We start from the raw sequence: 7,316 nt of genomic DNA on the forward strand, positions 1-7,316 counted from the left end.
TGTGTGCCTTGGCAGTCACATGTTGATGTATAAAAGACATGAACAAGTGGATTTTGCATAATAGGTGACTTTCAACTAAAAGAAACAGATGGAACAGAGTTTGTGAAAACACAAAACATCTTGCTGTAAAACCATAGAGTATATCGTAGAAGGGACGCTACACAAATCAAGTGAAACCAAAAGACACAACTTAGTACAAAAACAATATTATGAACTATCTTAAAGTATATATTTTAGTGTTAGTAAGTGTGTGATTTGGATTTAGTTGTATTTTTAGAGCTCAGTAGCGATTACTGCTCAGAGGTTCAGTCTGGCTCAGTCATGCGGCTCATTGCACATTCTGTGTGGTTTTAAAGCCTGAGTTTGACTCTGATTACCCTGACATTTCTTTCCTAATAAAATTCCTCCAATAATGAGCTCCGTGGCCTCAATGATATCCCTCACACCCTTAACGACACAACTCACCTTAATGAGAGAGACAAGGTGGCCATGTATAGTTCGGAACAATTCTCACAAACAGGCCGCACATACTTAGCTCAGAGAAATTAGGCAAATAGAAACTTGAAAGGATTCACATCACCTGATAAACAAAGGGATAAGGGGTAACAGAATATCAATGTTACAAGATGGGCAAAGGCATCGGTTGTGGGGGGTCTTCTGTTTCCAACTAGCTGTTGGCCATGCAATTAAAGATATGTCTTTCACTGTAGTAGATTATTTCTTTGTAGCCTATATGACTTAAATCCAAGATACAAAGATCATTAGTACATGTATAGGGACTGGCTGGGAGGAACATGGAGGGGAGCACAAAACCAATTAGGCCAATAGAAACACAAATAGCAAAGTTTCTAAACTTAGGAAACAAATTAATCAAAGTGCCAAATGCCCCTGTTGAAAGAAAGAGAGAAAAGGAACTTCTTAAGCACATGTTTCATCTGCCTGCTGTGCGTCATGTCTAGCCAGCTCTGCGACCTAAAGCTAACCATTAGATAGTATCTTCATTTCCAAGATAAAAAGGGGATCAGAAAGAAAAGTGGAGGATGAATCCCATTTCCCCAGCGTTTTGTTTTGAGGAGGAAGTTCAATTACTGGATTGTAGATAAATTAGGAAGACAAAGTAGGGGGAGGAGGGTTTTAGAAACAGAAGACAAGCATGATATAAATGGTTTTGGTGGCGGAATATCTGGTTACAATTGACCCCTCTGTCTTATCCTCACTTCACCCTCAGCCCAGTTCATTTCTCATTCTTTCCTCCCTCCTTTCTCCCTGCCATCCTTTAGTTGTCCTGTCTTACTTTGTCTTCCCTACCATCATTCTCAATGGAAAGCCACTTCTCTTTTTCCTCAGTATCCTCTTTCTTGTATCTCCTCTCTTTTCTATCCCCTCTTCCTTCTGTTTTTTCCGTCATTTTTCATTGTTTCACTTTCATTTATTATATTTCTCTATCTTTGTTTTCATCCTCTTTAAGTCCTTCCCCTACTTATTCTCCTTTGCTCTCGGGCCTCAGACCACTATCAGGGTGTTTCTACATCCACCCTCTCTTTTTCTCTTTCTTTTCTCCCTCTTTCTCCCTCTATCTCTCTCTCTCAACTGTCCTCTTATTTTCATGCGGCTTGCTGGGCAGCCATACTCCGCATCTTTATCTCTGTCTGAGGTGGAGGAGGCAGCCTCGTGCCAGCAACTAATGGACTTTTGGAAAACACAGACAGCAATGCATCACAGTCCGGAGAACTAGTGAGAGAGGGAGGGAGGATTTGGAGTGAAGCCGAAGGGAGAGTGGTTTCTGAGAGTTACTCGGGATGCTGTATGTCTTCCTTCTGTGTTAGTGAAGAAAAATTGAAACTCAGCTGTTCCTTTTAACGTAACACAAGAATAAGAAAGAGTGGGAGAGAATAAGTCTCAATGCCTGTGGGAGTTACTATCAATAATGAGACATCCTTCTAAGATGTAATACTGCACAACACTTCCCAAAATGTACTGACATTGAGACATCCTGTGTTGGCCGAGGCGGCAGTTATTCTATATGGCTACTGCATATATTTAATAGGAAGGAGTGGCAATAACTGTGTTGTTGTGTAGAAAGAGTTTCTGTCTCACAAATTAGTCATTCAAAAGCAAAGATTCAGGTCTTTTTTATCCATTACACCTCCCGGGCTCCATTCATTATTTTCTTGTTTTCTGGCACTCTTTCATGCTTACCAGAACAGTTATTGACAAAGGTTTGTAATGTTTGTCGTTTTGTATGTGATATGTAATGTTTATCATTTCAGTCTCTGGTTCTTTTTTGTTTACGTCCACTCTATTAGACTCAAACACTAGTGTGTGACAGGTTGCCATCATAGACTGTATGCCATTCATTGTAAATTCAACCCCCCAAAAACATCTGGCACCACAGATTCAGGGCTCAAAGGTCGCCCGATGGCACCAGACGCAGAAGTTTTTAAATATCCACTTTCCTCTGCCATGCAAGATGACCTGCACACTTTGATGATTCCCCTGGGAAGCAGAAACGCAGAGGTGTTCTACTCAAACAGGTTCAGGAGCAGTTAGAAATTATTAACATATGAGGAAATGTGCCTTCCTTTTTTAGTGACTAACTAAAAGCAAAGACTGTGCACACTTTTAACCTCTTCAGCACCATTACCGACCTCCAAAAAACATTATTAGCTTATGAAAAGTTGTGAGAGATCCATTGGGATATAACCTGATTGGTGAATATTAACAGAAACTCACTAAGAAATGATTGATTTGCACAAAATGTGTCCAGAGAAAAAGTATCTATCCCAAGAGCCTAAGTAGAACTGCTTTTTTAGCTGATGCCCTGCTGACAAGGTTGCACGCATTCCCCATAAGCCCAGTTATACAAACTCTAGCCATCTTAAAATGATTGTGTATCTTTTTTACCGTAGAGCTATATTACAGTTAATGTGTCTGCAAATAGAGTCGCTTTATCAAACTAATCCAACACAATGATGGCGTCCTTGGTTTTCAGGAATTATCTCTCTCTAACACCATATGGAATGTTCCATGAGGACACAAGAACCAAGCAGCGTTTCCTTATTTGAAATGCACCTCCAGAGAGAGAAAAGGAGAGAGACTGTTAGCTCAAAGCTTAGCAGGTGGAATAATCTATTGTGTTTAGGTCACCAGAAAATGAGGAGAATCTAAAGCATGTAGACACACATACAAAAACACACACACGCAAAGTCACACATACACGCATTGTCTATATGCCACTTAGTCATGACCTCTATACCTGGACTGAGTTCCATTGACACACACACACACACACACACACACACACACACACACACACACACACACACACACACACACACACACACACACACACACACACACACACACACACACACACACACAGGGACAGCAGGGATCATTTCCACACTCCCTTAACTGCATGTGGCCAGGTGGACATTGAAATTGTATCTGTAATGGCTGAGTGCAGACCTTTATGGTAAACTCATTTCAAGTCTCACAGCCCATCAAACTCCAAGGCATGCATCCCAGAGTATACCTGCAGCCTGGGAGGGAAGAGACTCAGATGTTAACATTCAGCTCAGGTATGAGTTGAACTGCAGGGCAGGTTTCTGTGAACCATACTCATATCTTAATGCATTCTGGGTAATCTAGCGTCTGATCTTTCCTTTCCGTCTGACAGGAATGTTATGTAGACTGAATGAGTAAGAAAAATGAGAAATATTTCCACTCTGTCTCACTGTTTACACGTGTTTACATATGCAAGAGTGACTGGAGGCCTTTGAAGGGTCAGTGTCAACACCACTGCTGTGCCGTGAGGAACGGTCAAGCAGTGTCACAATAGCAGATGCTTTAAAATGTAGACACATTCATGGGTCCAGTGGGACAGTATTATCTGGAAGATTCCTTTTAGCAAACACCAGCTGTTCATTAATTCTGTGTGAGTGGGGCTGTGGAACCACTCAAATTAACAGAACTGCTGGGAAATATTGGCACCGTGTGTCTGTCAGCCACACTGAGTTTCTCCTCTCTAATGACAGATCCTCCATGTCAGGCATATACACATTCATTTACTTCTACTGTTATTTCGGGTCCTACAGGTGACATTTATCTGGAAACTTGTATTATTCTGGGATAAATAGCAACTGTAAAAGTTATTCGATTTAATTACCCTCGGGAGTAGATGGAGCTACAGTGACTGATGGTGTGAGAGCACTCGTGCAGCTCAATCTGTTGCTGGAAAAAGCATCTGAGTGTATCAGTCATCATTTTCTCTCCTTGCCTTTATAACCATGTCTTTCCCAGGGTTCCAATTAAAACTCCTCCAAATCAGACTGTAATGCTTCCATAATAACATTATGCAAGGCTTTTTAAAGTTAGTTTTTTATACACAAGCGATATGATAACTTTGAGGTTTCATATAAATGCACTCTCATAAGGTGCTTTTTGTTGCAAAAACAGAATCCATGTGAAATATGTGCCAGTGTTTTCGTTAGCAAGGATTCTGTGGTGATGTGGATGGCCTTTGGCACCGTACTTAGACCATTTGGCACAGAAACTCACCAGTAAAACCATTACTAATGAACTTAATTTAGGAGGGCTGGCAGCTTCTCAGTCGTGGGTCGAACACTGCAGCCTGTATTTAATCAGGCTTTTATATTCTCTTAACTGCTTTGGCAGCTAATATGTTAAATTGGCAGAAGACATTCAGGTACCTTTATCAAATCTGAGGCTGCAAAATGATTACGTTAAAGTGGTACGCTGTGCTTTTAGCTTCTCTGGACTATGATTTCTGAGGTGCTCTTCAGTGCTTTGCTGCTGTTTGCAGGATATAATGTCAGCACTTTCCTTTCTTAAGACTACACTATATCCTTCTAAAAGATGTCCTGTACCCTCCAAATCAAATCAAGCATGAGCATTTTCTTAAAGTGGATAATTTCATGCATCTATGCTGATCTTTCTCATAAGAAAGGGTATAATTATAACATTTCCCTTTAAGTGGCTACCACTAAAGATGTTCCACATGGAGAGAAAAGTGTTTTGGAACATGTGCTTTGGAGTGTAGTGCAGTTAGAATAGCCACACACTTATTTTCTTTCTCACATTTAACTACTGCCTAAATGTGCAAGTTGCCAAATGATTTTCCTCCAGAGGGAGTCAGATCTCATTGGCCTGACAGGCTGAGTAGCTGAGCAATCTGGGACGACCTTGACGTCGGTCACTGGTCCTCCACAAGAGGAGCAAGGTGGCGGAAACAGTTCACACATTTAGTTTGTCCTCTGAGCTTGATTGAGGGGACGGGATGAAGGTGATAGACTCCATTGAAATAGGTCCTGCTATATGATAAGTGGATAGAAAATAAATGGATGGACAGACCAATGTTGTGTCATAGGTCTGAGTGACTTAACCCTTGTGTGGTGTTCATATTTTTGTTATTCAGCCAGTGTTCGTGGGTCTGGTGGACCTGCTGCCTTTTTGGGCTTCATTTCAACACAATCAAACTATTTTATGTTAAAATACTCAACAGATGTTTACTTCATCCCGATTACAAGCAATATAAACATCATATATGGTTAATATTTGCCCTTTTACATTTGTTAGATCACATTAATGAATTGTTGTTTTTTTGCCCGTTGACAGGCTGGTCCTTTGGCTCGTCTTTTTTACTAGCTGATGCTCAATCTCATCCTCTTCTTCAACGTCACTGTCAGACTCAGAATTCTCAGAAATGTGATCCTCACATTCTGAAACCTTTTCCTCATCCTCTACATCATCATCAAATGGTTCTCTCTCTTCCAAAATCATTTGCAAGGCTCTCTGAGCAGAGAATCTTTTGGCCATCTTGATCAGTTGTGATAAGGACCCAAACTGGAGGAGCTTTATTTATTGGTTCCAGCCCCAAATTTGCAGCTGGAATAAAGACACACACACACACACACACACACACACACACACACACACACACACACACACACACACACACACACACACACACACACACACACACACACTAACACACACACACACACACACACTAACACACACTCACACACAGAAGGCTCAGACAAGAGGAGGACCGAGTGTAGGTAGACAGGACCTACAATTTCCACACTTTTGTTAGCCCCGGGTCCAGTGGACCCGAACATCCTGTACGTAATGTAAATGTGTAGGGGTGGTGTACAGTTGGTGGTCATTGAAAATGTGTTCTGATACAGTATATGTTCTTCACAGAAAATGAGCCAAGGCCATTGAGTGTCAGTTTGAAAAAATAATTGATCATATCATTTTTCTTTAGATGAATAATGAAAACGGGTCCCACATACCCGAACACCATACAAGGGTTAAAGAATTATGTTTTCACTATAACATTGCATTGAAACAAAAATGTTAACATAGTTTTCATATACAGTAGAGCAGTGGTCGCCAACCAGTCGATCGCGAGTGTGGTGCAGGTAGATCGCGGACCGTTAAAAAAAAAGTTACAAAAGAAAGAAAAATTTAATTAAAATAATAATGTTTGAAAAATACATTTTTAGATGTAAACCTATCATCCACCGTTAGCAGGTGCCACTTGATTGACGTATATCTGAGACACCTCAATAATATAATACATTAACCGTGCTTTACGTGAACCTCATCATGACACAAGAGACAACGGCAGGACTGTAATTTCCCGTGTTCAGTGAACGCAACAGAGGCAAGACACCAGACCAATCAGAGAGTTGCATGGAAATACACGTGTGCTTGTGTCATTCAAGCTCGGCTCTGTGTGTGTGTGGCACATTGAGTGAGGCGCATCCGCCGAGCATCCTCCGTGCGCATCCTCCGGCGCATTTAGTGTGATAGAGAGGGAGGGAGAGTGGGAGAGAGGGACCGGTGCTAGCGGGGACCGTGATGTTAGCATCTGGTTAGCTAGCTGCACTAACGGACATAAGGAGCTGTTTCCACAACAAGCTGGAGGAGAATCCTCTCCTGTCAGACTGAGGGGCTCAGGTGAGCTAAAGGACTCTTGAGTGTTTAGAACGGTTTTGTCACAAATTATTCAAAAGATTATTTCCGCGGCACACCTTCATCATTATAGTTATACAAACAATAAGAGAATAAATGAAAAACAGGTATGAAATAGCCTACTATATGGCAGTAAAACAAGAATACAGTTTAAAAATATTGTAATGTAAAAAGGGGAGTGATTTGTAAAATATCCATAAAGAAGAAGAAAATCTGTTTACAGTTCTGTTTCATATGGGTGTTGAGAGATGTATCCATAGATCTCTTCATTTTGCTCTCAAAGTGCTTTTAATCTTCCCGGGGGGGCATAC

The sequence above is a fragment of the Notothenia coriiceps genome, unplaced genomic scaffold, assembly GCF_000735185.1.
Source record: "Notothenia coriiceps isolate Sejong01 unplaced genomic scaffold, NC01 NC01_scaffold00037244, whole genome shotgun sequence".
In the NCBI taxonomy this organism is placed as follows: domain Eukaryota; kingdom Metazoa; phylum Chordata; class Actinopteri; order Perciformes; family Nototheniidae; genus Notothenia; species Notothenia coriiceps.